Raw genomic sequence first — 19,151 nt, 5'->3', positions numbered from 1 at the left:
GCCCTTGAGAGGACTCTCTGATGCCTGCTTCACCATTTGGTGAATTTGGAAGCTTTTTCCAGGTGGCAAGTTGATCCAAGACTGACGCCTTGGGGATGGGCATATGGGGGCACTGAAGGCCATGGCGGTGAACTTCTCATTTAGCTCAGGAATGACCTTGCCTGTAGCCTTGGCAGTGTCAGTAGAAGCAGGGATGATGTTCTGGACAGCCCCTCAACCATCGTGGCATGGTTCCAGAGGGGCTGTCCACAGTTGTATGGGTGACAGTGATGGCATGGACTGTGGTCATGAGTCCCTCCACAATGCTGGAGTTGTTATGGATAACCTTGGTCAGAGGGACCAAGCATTTGGTGGTGCAGGAGGCATTGTGACAATCTTGAGGGAGTTGTCATACTTTTCATGGTTCACACCCATTACAAACATGGGGGCATCAGCAGGAGCAGAGATAATGACTCTCTTGGCTCCACCCTTCAACTGAGCCCCAGCCTTCTCCAAAGTGATGGAGACTCCACTGGACTCCTCAACATACTGAGCAACAGCATCACCCCATTTGATATTGGCAAGTTCTCACTCTGTGAAGATATAGATGGGTTTTCCATTGATGACACATTTCCTATTTTCATCCTTGACTATGACATGGAATTTGCTGTGGGTGCAATCACACTGGAATATGTAGAACATGTAGTTGAGGTCAATGAAGGATGGCTGATGACAAAAATTTCCACTTTGTCAGAGCTAAAATCAGCCAGCCCTACTGACCAGGTGTTGAATCTGGCCAAATTTGTTTATTCCAACCTTCACTACTGTGTCTCAGGGATGCAACTTGTATTTCACCAGAAGATATAGCTGTCTGTTGAAGGGGAAGCAGAGAGCCTGGTCCTTTTCCTCTTATGTGAGTGTTTTTTTTTTTCCTTTCATTTTTCTTTGTAGTTACCAAAATGATGCAGACTTGCCTTCCACAGTTTGCATTTTCATGCTGTTGATTGTTTCTTTTTCTGTGCAGAAATTTGTTAGTTTGCTATAGTTCTATTTCTTTATTTATGTTTTTATTGACTATAGTTTTGAAGTTATATCCCTGAAATCATTATGGAGACCAATGTCATGAAACTTTTACCCAAAGTTTTATTCTAGGAGTTTTAGAGTTTCTATCTTAAATTTAAATTTTCAATCCATGTTGAGTTGACTTTTGTGTATGTGTAATAATGGGTCTAATTTCATTCTTTTGGGTGTGAATATCTAGTTTTCCCAACACGATTTGTTGAAGAGATGATATTTTCCTCATTTTGTATTTCTGGCACTGTCAAAAATCAGTTGGCCATATAAATGTGAGTTGACTAAATCATAATGTTGAAAATTGGAAATGCCCCATGGACAGTTCACCATCCTTTGACATAATATGTAAAATAGCACAGATTATCTCTTCCTTATCAATGTTCATTCTATCATCTTCCAGAAGTGTTCATAAATTGTATTTTATTCCTTATTTTATACATAATAATATGCTTTTGAATGTATGTTTTTTTTATTTAATAGTATATTTTCCTATTTTACTGGACCATTCATCCATGTTTGTGTATCAGTAGGTGTCTAAAAATTTCTTTTCTATAGCCATCACTATATTTAGTAGGAGAAAATAAAAGGAAGTTTCATTCTAACCTTTACCTCAATAAAATTTTTAAATACTAATCTTTGAAAAAATGAATTAAGGCATTAATGAATAGAAACTTCTATTATGCTGAGTGAAATAAGTCAAGCTGAGAGAGTCAATTATCATATGGTTTCACTTATTTGTGGAGCATAACAAATAACATGGAGGACAAGGGGAGATGGAAAGGAGAAGGGAGTTGAGGGAAATTGGAAGGGGAGGTGAACCATGAGAGACTATGGACTCTGAAAAACAATCTGAGGGTTTTGAAGGGGCAGGGGGTGGAGGTTGGGAGAACCAGGTAGTGGGTATTAGAGAGGGCACGAATTGCATGTAGCACTGGGTGTGGTGCAAAAACAATGAATACTGTTACGCTGAAAAGAAATAAAAAATTTAAAAAAAAGAAATTTCTATCTGTGCAGACTAACAACTTACTAATAGCATATAAATATTGCTAGGTCACAGAGTTAGATTTCTATATCTTAGTGATTGTTTTTACTGTGCCTCCTCTGCTCCTCAATATTATTGTTGCTTTACTGTAGAAAACTTCAGAGACTTTTTCATGCCTCAGTACTTGATAAGTATGAGGATAGGTTATAAAATGGCCCTTTGAAACCTTAAAGCATTACATTTTAAAACTCATCTGTTGTATAATATATTGAGAGGAGCAAAATTATCCATGAAGGGGAAATGTTAAAGATATATATCACAAATTATCCATAAATTTGGTTATGCTTTACTCAAAATAAAATATACCTCTTTCTTTTGTCCACATTCCAGAATATCCAAGATGTGATTAAAACTGGTGGATGTGTTTGCACCACATTCTGATTTTACTTGAATGAAAGTATATTTTGATGTCTTTTGCTATATAACATTGATTATAAGTTAGAACTAAATAAACGTATTTTAAGCAACAACAAAATATCAATAAAGCTTTAAAGCAGAACCTTTTATTAGTTGGTTAAATAAAGTATAGGCAAATGGAAATTTTACTTGTACTTGTGGTAAACATATAATGTGCCATATATACTATGCACATAAACATACGTAGTATGTCTGAATCACACTGTGAGCCCATTTAATAAGTTAATTACTAAGCCTTATTTTATACTTATTAGAAACCAAATATATTGGTGGGGGCTGAAGTGTCCATTTGCTGTCTTCAAGGAGCAGCCATTTTATTTGAGAGGTTAAGAAAGCAATAGAGAGAAGAACCCACTTCAATATTCATAACTGTAGTCCTGCCCCAGAAGATGATTATTCATCCTGACTGTGTTTAACTCAGGTGTGAAAAAATAATGTGTTTTCATGAAATATGAATAGAAGTGATATATGTCACTTCTTGTCAGAAATTTTAAGAAATAAAAACTGATTTTCTATTATTCCTTTGTCCTCTGCTTAGAAAACTGTATATTCTGCAGCCCCAAATTATTCCATCATCCTGAACAATGTGTAGCAGACATACATTATAGGAAAGAAACACACTTGGTTTTGAAGAACATTGAGATTTAAAAAAAAAAAATTAAAGATTTATTCATTTGAGAAAGAGAGGGAGAGAGCAAGCAGAGGGAGGGGCAGAGAGAGTGGGAGAGAGAATCTTAAGCAGACTCTACACGGAGGGCAGAATCCACTTAGGGCTTGATCTCATGACCTTGAGATCTTGACCTGAGATAAAATCCAGAGTGTGATGTTTAACCAACTGAGCCACTCAGGCAGCCCAATAAGAATACCACTGAGATTTTAGAATTCTTAATACAGAATAACCAGGAACACCATAACAAATGAGATCAGTGTGAAATACATAATCATTGTGAGTTCTTTATAATATTTTATATCTTTTTTCAAGTATCAAAAGAAACATGTTTATAGCAATAGATTTAAGTAACACATAGGTCTATGTTTTACCCTAAGATAAATATGATTATTTCTTTCCTTTATCCCAAGTTTACTCAAAAGCAAAACACAATGACTTAAAACTTATCTTTTTACTTAGATGCTATATTTATACAACTAGGTGCAAATACATAGGGTGTTTATTTACCCAATATTGCATCATATTCTTTATATTGATCTGCAACTTTTCCCTATTTCTCTCTTTTAAGGGATTTATGTGATTCTCCACATGAGATATTCAGTTACATGTCTTAGCATTGGTTCTTCCTATCAAGTATATAAGCCACTTTCTATAATATATTTTTATAGAAATTTATAATATTTAATAGAAATCTATAAAAATATTTCTCTGGGTAATCATGTATACATAATTCATATTTAAAATTCATATTTAAATATATAGGAATACATAGAGACTTTCCAATAAAATTGCACATATTTTATGATTTTCAAAGTTTAGAATGTCATCATATAATTATTAAAATGACAGAATAGTTTTCTTATAGAGGCACCTGGGTGGCTCAGTCAGTTGATGATCTGACTCTTGATTTTGGCTCAGGTCATGATCTCAGAGTCATGGAGTTGAACCCCACGTTGGGCTCTGCTCTCAGCTCAGACTCTGTCATTCTCCCTCTGCTCCTCCCCCCTGCTTGATCTTTCTTGCTTTCTTTAAAATAAATAAATAAGATATTTTTAAAAAAGAATAGTTTTCTTATCACCTTTGGGTGACATTTTCTTCTTGAATTATAATTTGATTCTTTTTGTAAAATTATGAGCAAGGCCTAAAGAAAATATGAATAACATGCTCTTTCCTACCATTGTTTAGCAAAAGTGTAAAAAGTCTTGAAATTTGAAATAAGTTGTATTTTAAGAGATGAATAAAGGGTTGAGTGGAAAGCAAAAGGTAATTTTAATACTGTCTACAAATTATATCCTTTTACAGAAAACATTTCAGTTGAAACCATCATGTAGAGAAAAATTCACCAATAATACAAAGAAAAGTAGAAAGATCTGGATTAAAAATAACTTCTATTCATTTATATTAGAGAAGGTAAGAGTATTGAAAGAATGGACTGAGTTATTGAGAGCACCAATTAAGAAGCTAGAGTCAAATCCAGAAACTGGATTACAGAGTGCCTCATAAAGCAAGAGATAGAGGAAGGGCTTTAAAAATAAACAGGAACCATGAAAATAAAGATGAAATTCTAAAATTACATCAATAAAACACTTTAAAAACATGAAATACAGAAGATGGCAGAGGAGTAGCAGGCTGAGATGACATCAGGTAGCAGGAGTTCAGCTAGATAATAATCAAACCATTTCAAACACCTATAAATCCAATAGGAGATTGAAGAGAAGAGCAGCAATTCTACAGACAGAAAACTGACCACTTTCTGAAAGGTAGTATCTGCAGAGAAGTGAATCTGAAGCTACAGAAGATAGAACATGGGTGGCAGTGGGGGGCGGGGGGGGGGGACATGCCTGGGTGGCTCAGTGGGTTAAAGCCTCTGCTTTCAGCTCAGGTCATGATCTAGGGTCCTGGGATCAAGCCCCACATCAGGCTCTATGCTCAGAAGAGAGCCTGCTTCCTCCTCTCTCTCTCGGCCTGCCTCTCTGCCTACTTGTGATCTCTATTTGTCAAATAAATAAATAAAATCTTAAAAAAAAAAAAAAAAAAAAAGAACATGAAGTGGGGGAGGGGTTGGATCCCGGCAAGCAGCAGAGCAAGGGAGAACAAAATCAGAACTTTTAGAAGTCTGCTCCACTAAGGGCCTTCGCTCCAGAGGCTAAGCAGGGGTGGAGCCCTGGCGGGGACAGTGTGGTGTCAGGTCCCACGGGGGCACAGAAGGATAAAGGGTGTCTGAGTATAGCACAGCTTGCAGGTATTAGAGCAGGTAAGCGGGCTACAGAGACAGAGCAGAGGAGTGAGTTCTCAGTTTGGGTTACCATAAACTGTGATCTGTGGCACAATTAGACCACTGCTCCTTGAGCAGGGTCCCAAAAATGGCAGATCCAGGGAGATGCCCCTGGAAGAGTGGCAGGGATCTGTTGGGTTTGGAGACTCCAAATGGGGCTGTGAGCCAGAGACAGAAATGCTCGGTCACAGGGCGGATGAGCTCGGAACATGGCTGGAGACCAGGGAGATGAGAGGATTGAGTACTTTTCTCCAACGGTGCACTGAGGAGAGGGGCCCCAAGCTCTCAGCAACTCTGAGCCAGAGATTGGGAGGCCACCCTTTTAATTCTGTCCTCCAGAGCTCTATGTAAAGTGTTCAGGGAACAAAAGCTCCCAAGAGAGAATCAGGAGCAGATTACTTAACACGGCCCCTGGCAAGGGTGGTGCAATTCCACCCTGGGCAAAGACACTTGAGAATCATTACAACAGACCCCTCCCCCAGAAGATCAGCAAGAAATCCATCTAAAACCAAGCTCACGGATCAAGGAGAACAGTGGAATTCCAGAGGAGGGGAAAGCAAAGCATGGAATTCATGGTTTTTTCCCCATGATTCTTTAGTCTTGCAAAGTAAATTAAATTTCTTTAATTTTATTTTTTATTCTAATTTTTAAAACTTTTACTCTTTCCTCTTTTAATGTTTTTTAACTAGTTAATCTTAATAATACTTTTCTTAAAAAATATTTTTGAAACTTCATTATTATAGTCATATTTTATCCTTCATTCTATCTAACTTTATCTTTTGTATACACATAGGGTATATTCTTCTAAAAAAAATTGGCAACACCTTTTTTAGAATTTTTTTAAATTTTCATCTTTACAGTCATATTCCATCCCTTCATCATGTTTACCCTTATTTGTGTGTGTATGTATGTATATATATACATGTTTATATGTCCTTATTTGTCCTTATTTCTGTGTGTATGTGTATATACACATACATGCATACATGTATATATACAAATAAGGATATATATATGTGTATGTATGTTTGTATATATACATATATGTGTATATATATTTCATACACACAAAAATAAGGACAAATAAGGACATATATACGTGTATATATATATATACATACACACACAAATAAGGACATATACATAGTTTTTCTTTAAAGTTTTGGGAGGTAATTTCTTCTAAGAGATCAAAAATTCCCAAAATCAAGGGGGTGGCTCTGATCTATTCACCAGTCTAATATATATATTTTCTTTTTCTTTCTTTTTTAAAAAAAAATTTTAAACTTCTTTGTACCCCCTTTCTTCTTCCTACAATTTGGGGTCTCTTCTGATTTGACTAATGCACATTTTTCTGGGGTCTTTGCCACCCTTTTAGTATCCTATTCTCTAGTTCATATATTCTTATCTGGATAAATGACAAGGTGGAAAAACTCACCACAAAAAAAAAAGAACAAGAGGCAGTACCAAAGGCTAGGGACCTAATCAATACAGACGTTGGTAATATGTTCAGAATGATTCCCAAGGTGCTAGCTGGGCTCAAAAAAGGCATGGAAGACATTAGAGAAACCTTGTCTGCAGTATTAAAAGCCCTTTCTGGAGAAATAAAAGAACCAAAATCTAACCAAGCTGAAATTTAAAATAGCTATTAATAAGATGCAATAAAAAGTGGAGGTTCTTACTGCTAGGATAAATGAGACAGAAGAGAGAATTAGTGATAAAGAAGACCAAATGACAGAGAATAAAAAAGCTGAGCAAAAGAGAGACAAACAACTACTGGACCACGAGGGGAGAATTTGAGAGATAAGTGATACCGTAAGAAGAAACAATATTAGAATAATAGGGATTCCAAAAGAAGAAGAAAGAGAGAGGGGTCAGAAAGTATATCGGAGTGAATCATTGTAGAGAATTTTGATAATATGGCAAAGGGAACAAACATCAAAATCCAGGAGGTGCAGAGAATCCCCCTCAAAATCAATAAGAATAGGCCCATACCCCATCATTTAATAGTAAAATTTACAAGCCTTCGTGACAAAGAGAAAATCCTCAAAGCAGCCCAGGACAAGAAGTCTGTAACATACAATCGTAAAAATATTAGATTGGCAGCAGACTTGTACACAGAGATCTGGCAGGCCAGAGAGAACTGGCATGATATATTCAAAGCACTAAATGAGAAAAACATTCAGTCAAGAATACTATATACAGCTAGGTTATCACTGAAAATAGAAGGAGAAATAAAAAGCCAACAGAACAACAACAACAACAACAAAAAAAACCCTAAAAGAGCTTGTAAACACCAAACTAGCCCTACAGGAAATATTGAAAGGGGTCCTCTAAGCAAAGAGAGAGCCTAAAAGTAGTAGACCAGAAAGGAACAGAGACAATATACAGTAATAGTCACCTTACAGGCAATACAGTGGCACTAAATTCATATCTTTCAATAGTTACCCTGAATATAAGTGAGCTAAATGCCCCAATCAAAAAACACAGGGTATCAGAATGGATTAAAAAAAATCAATATGCTGTCTATAAGAAACTCATTTTAGACACAAAGACACCTCCAAATTTAAAGTGAGGAGGTGGAAAACAATTTACCATGGTAATGGACACTAAAAGAAAGCTGGGGTAGCAATCCATATATCAGGTAAATTAGATTTTAAGCCAAAGACTATAACAAGAGATGAGGAAGGACATTATATCATACTCAAAGGATCTGTCCAACAAAAAGATCGAACAATTTTAAATATCTACGTCCCTAACATGGGAGCAGCCAACTATATAAACCGATTAGTAACAAAATCAAAGAAACACATTGACACTAATACAATAATAATAGGGGACTTTAATATTCCCCTCACTGAAATAAAGGCCTTAAATGATATACTGGACCAGATGGAAATCATAGATATATTCAGAACATTCCATCCCAAAACAACAGAATACATATTCTTCTCTAGTGGACATGGAACATTCTCCAGAATAGATCAAATCCTGGGTCACAAATCAGATCTCAACTGGTACCAAAAGATTGGGATCATTACCTGCCTATTTTCAGACCACAATACTCTGAAGCTAGAACTCAATCACAAGAGGAAATTTGGAAAGAACCCAAATACATGGAGGCTAAAGATCATCCTACTAAAGAATGAGTTTGTCAAACTAAAGAATGAATTTGTCAAACAGGAAATTAAAGAAGAATTGCAAAAATTCATGGAAACAAATGATATGAAAACACAACTGTTCAAAATCTTTGGGAAACAGCAAAGGCACTCCTGAGACAAAAAGATATAGTGATAACAAGCCATTCTCAAGAAACAAGAAAGGTCTCAAATATACAACCTAACCCTACACCTGAAGGATTCTGACAAAGAACAACAAAGAAAGCTAAACTGTGTAGAAGAGAAATAAAGATCAGAGCAGAAATCAGTGAAATAGAAATACAAAAAACAATAGAACAAATCAATGAAAGTAGGAGCTGGTTCTTTGAAAGAGTTAATAAGATTGATAAACCCCTGGCCAGACTTATCAAAAAGGAAAAAGACCCAAATAAATAAAATCATGATGAAAGAGGAGAGATCACAACCAACACCAAAGAAATGCAAACAATTATAAGAATATATTATGAGCAAGTATACACCAGCAAATTTGAGAATCTGGAAGAAATGGATTCATTCATAGAGACATTTAAACTACAAATACATCCTATACTTTTTCTCTGTTGTGCTTCTTTTCTCTGGATGGCCCTTTTCCAAAATGACTATGATTAGATGCCCATTTATCCTTCAATATTGTTTTTATCCTGATTTCACCAATTAGTTGTTCTTTTTAAAATTTTGTACTTTTTGGGTGCCTGGGTGGCTAAGTGGGTTAAGCCTCTGCCTTTGGCTCAGGTAATGATCTCAGGGTCCTGGACTCAAGCCCTACACAGGGCTTTCTGCTCAGCAGGAAGCCTGCTTTCCCCCCTCTCTCTCTGCCTTTTTCTTTGCCTACTTGTGATCTCTTTCTGTCAAATAAATAAATAAAATCTTTTTTAAAAATTTCATACTTTTTTCCCTAATTCTAATATTGCTTCTATCAAATTTCATTTTGATTATTTTGGGTTCTGTGTATATCAGTCAACTCTGAAATTCTTAATGGAAAGGCTATATCATAACTTTTCTTTTCCCATGTAATTCTTATTAAAGAATAGAAAATCATGTGGTGACTTAGTAGCTATTCAATAAATATCTCTCTGGGTGATTGGGTAGAGGGTGTAGCAACCTTACTTTTCATAAAATAAATGTTTCTGATTAATTTAGTGTCACTTTTCTCTTAGGGAGTTAGCTCTGTAATTCCGTGCCAGGCTTGAATACTGCTCTGGCTACCTTGAAATCTGAATTCTGGTCTTTGTGTCATGATATGAGCCATCTTCTCAGACTCCAGCCTGACCTTGACTAACACCTAAACCAGCTGTCTACACGGCTTGTATCTGGCCTGTCTTTAATCCACCCCCAGCTACTTACATGTCATGCCTCACAATATCTCCTTTCTACACCTGTCATCTTCTCAGGTTGTGCCAAGAATTTGCAGTATGATTTTTCAACCAGTTTCCAAAATGTGTGATGCATTATGACCTGAGATATTAATCCACTTTTCTTTTGATTAAATTGCCTCAGCTCATTTAATGTTCTCCATAGTTCACAATTTCTAATTGTGAACAGAATTTCCAATCATTTCTCTTTGTTCCTAAAAGATCTGATATAGTGATGGCTTTGTATGATCCAACTTGTCAACTTAAATTAAGTAAGATCAGAGATCATCTGGTATTCAGCAACTAGAATGCTTCATTTAACATTCTTATATATTATATTTTCCAAATCATTAATCTGGTCTAAAATTAAGTCCCTGATTCTTCCCACCTGCCTTACACAGCTTTCAGTTTCCAATCACACTCTGCCAAATATACATAGCAGTTGCTCTGTTAGGGCTTTCTGAGTTGACTGAATTGACATATTTATCTTTTGGAAGAAATATAAAGAGTAATGATAAAGAGTTCATGCTCTGTATGTAAACTATGTAGTTTGACCACTTTCTAGCTATTTATTTTATTATTTTTTTAACTTTTTTTCTTATTTGAGTATAGTTGACACACAGTATTACATTGGTTTCTGGTATACAACATACAACGTAGTGATGCAACATCACTACAAGTTATGCTATATTCACCACAAGTGTAGCTACTATCTGTCACCACAAAATGCTATTACGATATTGTTGACTAATCCCTATGCTGTATCTTTCATCCCTGTGACTTTTTCATTTCATAACTGGAAGCCTGTATCTCCCACTCCCCTTTACCTATTTCGCTCATCTTCCCGGCCTCCTCTTCCCTTTGGTAGCCATCAGATTGTTCTCTGTATTTTTAAGTCTGCTTCTGCTTTTTGTTTGCTTGTTTATTCTTTTTTTTTTTTTTTTGGACTCCACAGATGAATAAAATCATGGAGCATTTGTCTATTTGTCTTCCTAGTCTGATTTATTTAAACTCTGTATTTCCATGTATGACCTGCCACAAGAGGTTCATATATATATATGAACATATATGATTATATATATATTAGAATGAATTTTTTTCACAGCTACTGGGGAGGGAGGAGGTCAAAGTTACATGTAGAGGGACGAGTTAGAGCAGATTGCTATAATCTAGACTAGGTAGGTACTGATTGTATGTGTGAAAGTTAATGGTAGGTTAACATGAGAAGCAGGTGAACATAGGTTGTAGTTTGAAGGTAGAGCCAACAGGATTTTCTGAAGGGGCATTTGAGGGGATGTAATTAAAAACAACAACAATAACAAAAACATAAGGATGAGGATGCTACCAAGGTTTTGGCCTGAACATTTGAAGTATAGAGTTTTCATTTACTGAAGTAAAGAAGACTGTTGAAAGTTTAAGTAAAAGAGGAAGTGGGGATGTGCCGGTGAATAATAGTTTAGTGTTAATATATTAAATTTGAGATACATTTTGGCCAATAATCTAGTTACCTAACAGTATGGTAATGTCTCCAGAACCACAAAAACTTAAATAAATCCTAAAAACGGCATTGCTAAATTCATACTTTCTGATGTTTAGTGTTTACATATGAGCTTCAGAGAGATATTCTAAGAATAAAGTATAGGATCAAATCCTGAATTTCATTGAAGTCTAGAAATATTAACTTTTTGCCTCTTCTTTAACTATAATGCTAATGTTTAGTAATTTTGCAATTGTGGGTAACATCACATGGTCTTACCCAATCTTCACAAAATATTTTTCTTTAATTTCATGCCCTTGTAGTTCTTATCAAATTGATCCCATGTTTATTATAACCAGTGTATAATTTTCATGATTTCCACTTACATCCATGTTCATGAGAGATACGGTCCATAGTTCTCTTTTTTTAGTGTAGTCTTTGCCTGTTTAAGTATCAAGATAATGCTGGCCTCATAGAATGAATTTCAGTTTCCCGTCTTTTTATTTTTTTTGGAAGAGTTTGGGAAGAATATGTATTAACTCTTCTTTCAATGTTTGTAGAATTTGCCACCTGGTCCTGGACTTCTTTTTGGGGGGAAGTTTCTCGGTTACTGTTTCAATTTCTTTGCCAGTTATCAGTCTGCTCAAGTTTTCTATTACTCCCTGCTTCACTTTTGGTAGTTTATATGTGTCTAGGAATTTATCCATTTCTTCCAGATTGTCCAACTTTTGGCATAGTTTTGGCATAGTTTTTCATAATATTATCTTATAATTCTATTTCTGTGATCTTGGTTATTATTGCTCCTCTCTTATGTATGATGTTAGTTTTGGGGTTCTTTCTCTCTCTCTCTTTTAATAAATCTGGCTAGAGGATTATCAATTTTACTGTGTTTTTTCTTTTTTTTTAACAAAGAACCAGCTCCTGTTTTCACTGATGTTCCATTTTTTTTTTTTAAAGATTTTATTTATTTATTTGACAGAGAGAGAGAGAGAGAGATCACAAGTTGGCAGAGAGGCAGGCAGAGAGAGAAGGGGAAGCAGGCTCCCCGCTGAGCAGAGATCCTGATGCGGGACTCCATCCCAGGACCCTGAGATCATGACCTGAGCCAAAGGCAGAGGCTTTAACCCACTGAGCCACCCAGGTGCCCGTTCCATTTTTTGTTTGTTTGTTTTAGTTTCTATATCATTTAATTCAGCTCTAATCTTTAGTATTTTCTTTCTTTCACTGGCATTAGGCTCTGCTGTTTGTTCTTTTTCTAGCTGCTTTAGGTGTAAAGTTAGTTTGTTCATATGCCTGTGTTTCTACCTACTGCCCTCTTAGGACCATTTTTGCTGCATCTGAAAGGTTTTGGACCTTTGCGTTTTCATTTTCATTTGTTTCCATGTATTTTTTAAAATTTCTTCTTGAATTTTCTGGTAGCATATTGTTTAGCCTTTATGTATTCATGGTCTTTCCAAATTTTTTCTTAAAGTTGACTTCTAGTTTTATAGCATCGTGGTCAGAAAATGTCCATGGTATAATTTCAGTCTTTTTGTATTTGTTGAGGCCTGATTTGTCACCTAATATATGATCTATTTTGAAGAATGTCACATGTGCACTTAAAAAGAAGATGTAGAGATGCCTGGGTGGCTCAATGAGGTAAGCATCTGCTCTTGGCTTAGTTCATGTTCCTAGAGTCCTGGGATCAAGCCCCACATTGGTGTTCTTGCTCAGAGGGGAGTCAGTTTCTCCCTTTCACTGCCTCTCCCTCTGCCTGTGCTTGTTCTGTCTCCCTGACAAATAAATAAACAAAATCTTAAAAAAAAGGGGGGGGGGATTAAAGAAAGTATATTCGCTATTTTAGAATGGGATGTTCTGAATATATCTGTTAAATCCATCTGGTCCAGTGTGTCATCAAAGCCATGGTTTCCTTGTTGATGTTCTGTTTATATGATCCAACCATTGCTGTAAGATTTTCAATTAGTTCTTATTAATTGTTTTATATATTTGGGGTCTCCCATTTTGGATGCATAAATATTTAGAATTGTAATATCTTCTTGTTGGATCATTCCCTTTATTATGAGATAGTGTCCTTTTTTGTCATTTGTTACCAACTTTGTTTTAAAGTCTAGTTTGCTGATAAAAGTATTGTTACTCCAGCTTTGTTTTGACAACAATTTGTGTGATAAATATTACTCCATCCCCTCACTTTCAATCTGCAGGTGAGGAGTTACTTCTAGTCTATAAATGGGTCTTTTTTTTTTTTTATCCATTCTGACATCCCATGCCTTTTCAAAGGAGCATTTAGTCCATTTACATTCAAAGTATTATTGATAGATACACAGTGCTATTTTATTACTTGTTTTATCTTTCTATTTGGAGATTTCTCTGATCCTTTCTTGGCTTTGTCACTTTTGGTCTCTCTTTTGCACTCAAAGGGTTCCCTTAATACTTCTTGCAGGGCTGGTTTAGTGGTCATGAACTTCAGTTTTTGTTTATGTATTAAGCTCTTTAAGTCTCCAATTCTGAATGATAGCCCTGCTGGATAGAGTACTCCTGGCTAGATTTGGTGAGTGCTGTGAAGTGTGTAAACCTGGTGATTCACAGACCTGTACCCCTGGGGATAAAAATATATGTTTATAAAAAATAAAAAATTAAAAAAAAAAAAAAAAAAAAAAAAAAAGAACAGCACTTTGAATATAACATGCTACTCCCTTCTGGCTTGGTTTTGGCCCTACATTACTATCTTATCATTTAATATCAATTTCCACTTTTTAATAAGCAGTTGGTCCCTTCAAGTAATCTTTTTCTCACTCATATATTTTGTGTTTAATTCTTCAGAAGGGAAAACAAAAACTTGTGTTGCTTCCTGACTGAGTTAATTCTATATAGCCAATAAACTGGGTGTTTAATTATAAAATAATTTAAAATAAGCAGAACATAACCCATTTTCCATGGATTAAAAACATGAGTAATAAAAATAATAAAAGAGCAAATTTCTTTGTATTGGAAGAAAATTTTTGGCAAAAGCTTTATTTCTTGTGATAGATTTTTAAAAAATTGATCTGCCTTGAGAGGAAGTAAAGTTCAAGTTATATAGATAGAAGTGATGGGAAGATTATCTTTATTTAGGTTTCATAGACCCTAAGTCTAAGTGGTAAAGAAAAACTTAAGAAAGAAAAAATTGCTAAGGAAGTCATAATTTTAGTAATGAGAAAGCATCAGCATCAAGCTTATAGTGACAATTCCTATCAAAATATTTATTTTGTATTACCTCTGACTCAATTTAGGAGCTCACTCTCTTAGAAATAAACAAGCATATGTACAGTTCTGCAGCCAGCCACAGACACCTCAGGCAAAATAATGCAGAGATACTGGAGCAAATCCATTGAAGAGCAATTTAAATGATTAAAGACAGATGTGTTCTCATGTAGAAAGCAAAAAAAAAAAAAAAAAGAGTCTGCCCTGGCCAATAATTAAAAGAAAAAAGAAAATAGGATCACTAAACTCGGGACGCCTGGGTGGCTCAGTTGGTTAAGCCGCTGCCTTTGGCTCAGGTCATGATCCCAGCGTCCTGGGATCGAGTCCCACATTGGGCTCCTTGCTCCACGGGGAGCCTGCTTCTCCCTCTGACTCTGCCTTCCACTCTGTCTGCCTGTGCTTGCTTTCGCTCGCGCTCTCTCTGACAAATAAATAAATAAAATCTTAAAAAAAAAAAAAAAAATCACTAAACTCTAGAACTGGAAAAACTTCCTAGCTTTCTTATTCAGTCCAACCATTTGACAGACACAGAGATATTCTCACCAAAGTTATGTAATCTGCCCAAGGGCAATTAGCCAGTGAAGAGTATAAGTAGATACTTAAAAATTATGTCAGGATCCATAATTAGACATCTTGTGCGATAAACTATGTTAAGATACAGAAATAAAACTAAGGAAGAGGAGGCAGGCTTATGGAAAAAGTCTTCTGAAAAATATATTAAAGCATTACATTTTAGCCAAAAAATAGGCCCAAATTTCTGAAAAATAAAACTTAAGCCACAAAATTGAGGGGCAGAGAAGTAACCCACAGTAATAGATCTAACAATTCACATACTGAATATATATCGTAACAAACTCCTAGCCAGAACTCAGGTTATTTTAAAATAAAGCTTTGCCCATTTATCAAGTAGGGTGTAAAGAAATTTACCTTGATAATGTACACTTGGAAAAGTTAAGAATGGTGATTAACTCCATTTTGTACCCATCACAGTCTTTATTTTAAAGTACGGATGGACAACCCACTTCCCTACCTGTTCCTCCCCAGCAGAATTTAAAAATCTAGCAGACTTTGTTTACCTCTATATTCACAATTAATTATGTAGTGTCCACTAATGAGTACAGTTTAATAAACATTTTTTATGGGAAAATATGAGTCTAATGTTTAAATTAGACAGTATGACTCTTATCCACATTGGCAGGAAATAAAGGTCTACATGAACACAGACCTTTAACTCCAGACCTAGACCATAGAGACGGGAAATAGACCCAGCATATAGCAATCTGCTGAAGAAAAGTTGAAAAAGTTGCAGAAAAGGATATATCACCAGGGTGCTTGGGTGGCTGATTTGGTTAAGCATCTTACTCTTCATTTTGGCTCAGGTCATGATGTCTGGGTTGTGAGACTGAGCCCAGACTAGGATTCTCCAGCTGGGTGTGGAGACTGCTTAAGAGTCTCTCTTTCCCTCTCCCTTGGTCTCCCATGGAGACCTCTGTCTCTCTCTCTAACAAAATAAATAAATAAATATAAGAAAGTATCACTATTTCTAGAAGCTGCAGCTCAATCACTGGGATACATTTTGTTACTTTATTAAAAGTAAATGATGAATAAAGGTCATAAAGGAAGATAGTTAAAAACCATATGATTACTTAAAATCCAATAGTGACATTAATAAATAGAAAGGTGGGATTTTTATTAGATCCCATTTTTAAAAATATAGATTTAAGTAAACAGTGTAGGTTTGGCTCTAACCCCTTTTGAAAAATAGCAGTCAAGGAGGTCTTTACACAAATACATGTATACATCAACTGTATGACTGAGAACACATTCAGTTTTTATTTTATTTATTTTTAAAAAGAACTTATTTATTTATTTTAAAGACAGAGAGAACAAGAGACAACATGAGCTAGGGAAGAGACAGATGGAGAGGGAGAGGCAGGGTCCCCACTGAATACCTTATGGGAGATATTTTCTTCATTCTTATCCTTGATAAACTTATAAAATGGACCTACATGGAAGAAACTTATTAATGTGGAATTTTATGGCTGAGTCTAGTTTCTTATTTTATTTTTTTCAATTACTTATGGAATTATTGTTGGCAAAATGAATTCACTAAATTTATTTTTTCAAGGGTCATTCTTAGATAAAATATATCTCCTCTTAGGTCATTCATCACACATAAGAATTGCAATTTAAATTTATAAATTAGCTTTCCATTATTAGTTTTTCTTGGTCAGGTTTTGACTATCCCATGAGGCAGATGGAAAATTCTTTCTATATGTATCTTTCTATATGTCTATGTATGCATGTATAAACATGTATATTCACATAAATGGATGATAGATGATGATGATGATGATGATAGATATAGATAGAAAGGTAGATAGATGTTAGAGAGATGATAGATACATAGATGATAGATGATAAACCTTTCTAATTATGTACACTCATAAATTTCTTTATTTCTGTGGTGGTTCATCTGAAGATATATTTGCAGGTATTCTAATGAATCCTTTCTTACACATTGCATGCTGACTTCTGCTGTAAGATGCTATGCTATCTGTCTTTCTAAGTCATGAAGCTTACCTCCATATCCATGCTGACACATTTTTTTACTTACTTCAGGTAGGTCTAATTTAGTTCTACCCATGTATCATATTATCTTGCCTTGAGGTTTGGACTTTCTGGGATATTGACTAAAATCTAGAATAGTTACCAAATTTCTGCCTGGGTCAGAACTCTAGTCACCCCAACACTGTTACTACCAAAACCTCCATCATTCTTAGCTTTCCAGCAGCTGTTCTTGTCCTGTACATGTACAGCTTAGGAATTTTCCAAGTATCCAAGGAATATTTTGATGCAATTTCTGCCCTCCTTTGCAATGTTCCTCTCTAATGTCTGTCCCCTAAATTCTAATTGCTTAGTATTCCTCTCTGTTTCCATTGCCCAGCAGAATTGTCATTCTTTCTTTGGGCTTTATTTTCCTGCACTGGTATGTCTGGAAAAATGTCCTAAGTGAGAAATCCAGGGTGAATCTGTTGTCTACACCCCAAAACGGCTATTTTATATATTTTGTTCAGGTCTTATTGTTATTTAACACAGGAAACTATGTATAATATCAGCAATTCTATCAAGGCCAAAACTTCTAGTAGCAAAATAAAATAGTAATAGATATTCTTTAGATATTATTTTATAAGGCATATTTTGAATGATAACTTATTAAAAATAAAAAGGATCAAACTTGGTGCCTTTGTCTGACATCTCATATTGGGTAAGTGATTCTCAACTTTGTCTATACATTAGAAGCATCTCGTCTTCGTCCATTCATGATGCTACAATACTACAACATAGACTGGTTAGCTTATAAATAACTCAAACTTATTTCTTACAGTTTTTAAGCTTCTAAGATTAAAGTGTCTAGTGAGGACCTGCTAGCAGATTCAGTGTCTAGTGAGGACCTGCTTCCTGATTCACAGTTAGCTGTCTTTTTGCTGCATCTTCACATGGTGGAAAGGATGAAGGAGCTTTCTAGGGTCCCTTTTATAAGTATAGGAGTCTCATGTATAAGGGCCCTACCTTCATGATCTAATAAACACCTCCTAAATGTGCCCACCTCCAGATATCATCACACTGAGAATTAGGTTTCAACATATGAATTTGTGTGGGACAGGGATGGGAGGTGGGTGGGGGTACAAATTATTCCCTCTATAATACACCTGAGTAGTTTTTTTTTTTTTAACTGAATACTTCTTTAACATCTTAGACTAATTAAAATATATTTATAGAATAGGATCTAAACATAACTAAATTTCAAATCTCTACAGATAATATTAGTGTTTACCCAATGTTGAAAACCACTCATAAATGAAGTGCATGGATTAGTTAATTCACAACAACAACAACAACAACAACAACAAAAAAAAAAAAAAACCTTTGAAATACTACCTTAGAATGTCTGAGTGGAAAAAAAAAAGAACCTGTAAGTGTAAATAATAAGAGTACTGATGAAAATAAAACAAATAACATCTTTTGAGCAGGCCCCCATTTTCAAAACACTCCAACAAAGATCCTTGTTACTAAAGGAGCAACATGAAAGCAAGATCCAACATTTGTCATTTTCTGAAGAGACAAGAAAGAGGAAGGAGTGATAAAACAGCAGCTTAGCAAAGGAGGCAGGGTGTACTGGGAGAGAGATGAATGAAGCGTCAAAAAGACACGAAGTTGGGGGTTAATTCTGAGTGCAAGGTAGATGCATATGCATGAAAGAATATGTTTCCTTATTGGTGATGATATTTTAAAATTTAAAAGAATAGTTACCTTGTATTTAATAACATATCATCTATATAGATAAATTTTTTAAACTTAATCCTGATTTATAAATGAATTCAAATCATCTGTATAAACAGCATCCTAAAGAGGAGATCCTTTTATAGCAATGACAATAAGGTCCTTGTTACACTGCTGGAGTCACTC

The sequence above is a fragment of the Mustela putorius genome, unplaced genomic scaffold (assembly GCF_011764305.1).
Source record: "Mustela putorius furo isolate JIRA1106 unplaced genomic scaffold, ASM1176430v1.1 tig00000129_pilon_pilon_pilon, whole genome shotgun sequence".
Taxonomy (NCBI): domain Eukaryota; kingdom Metazoa; phylum Chordata; class Mammalia; order Carnivora; family Mustelidae; genus Mustela; species Mustela putorius.
Note: the sequence above shows the minus strand (reverse complement) of the source record.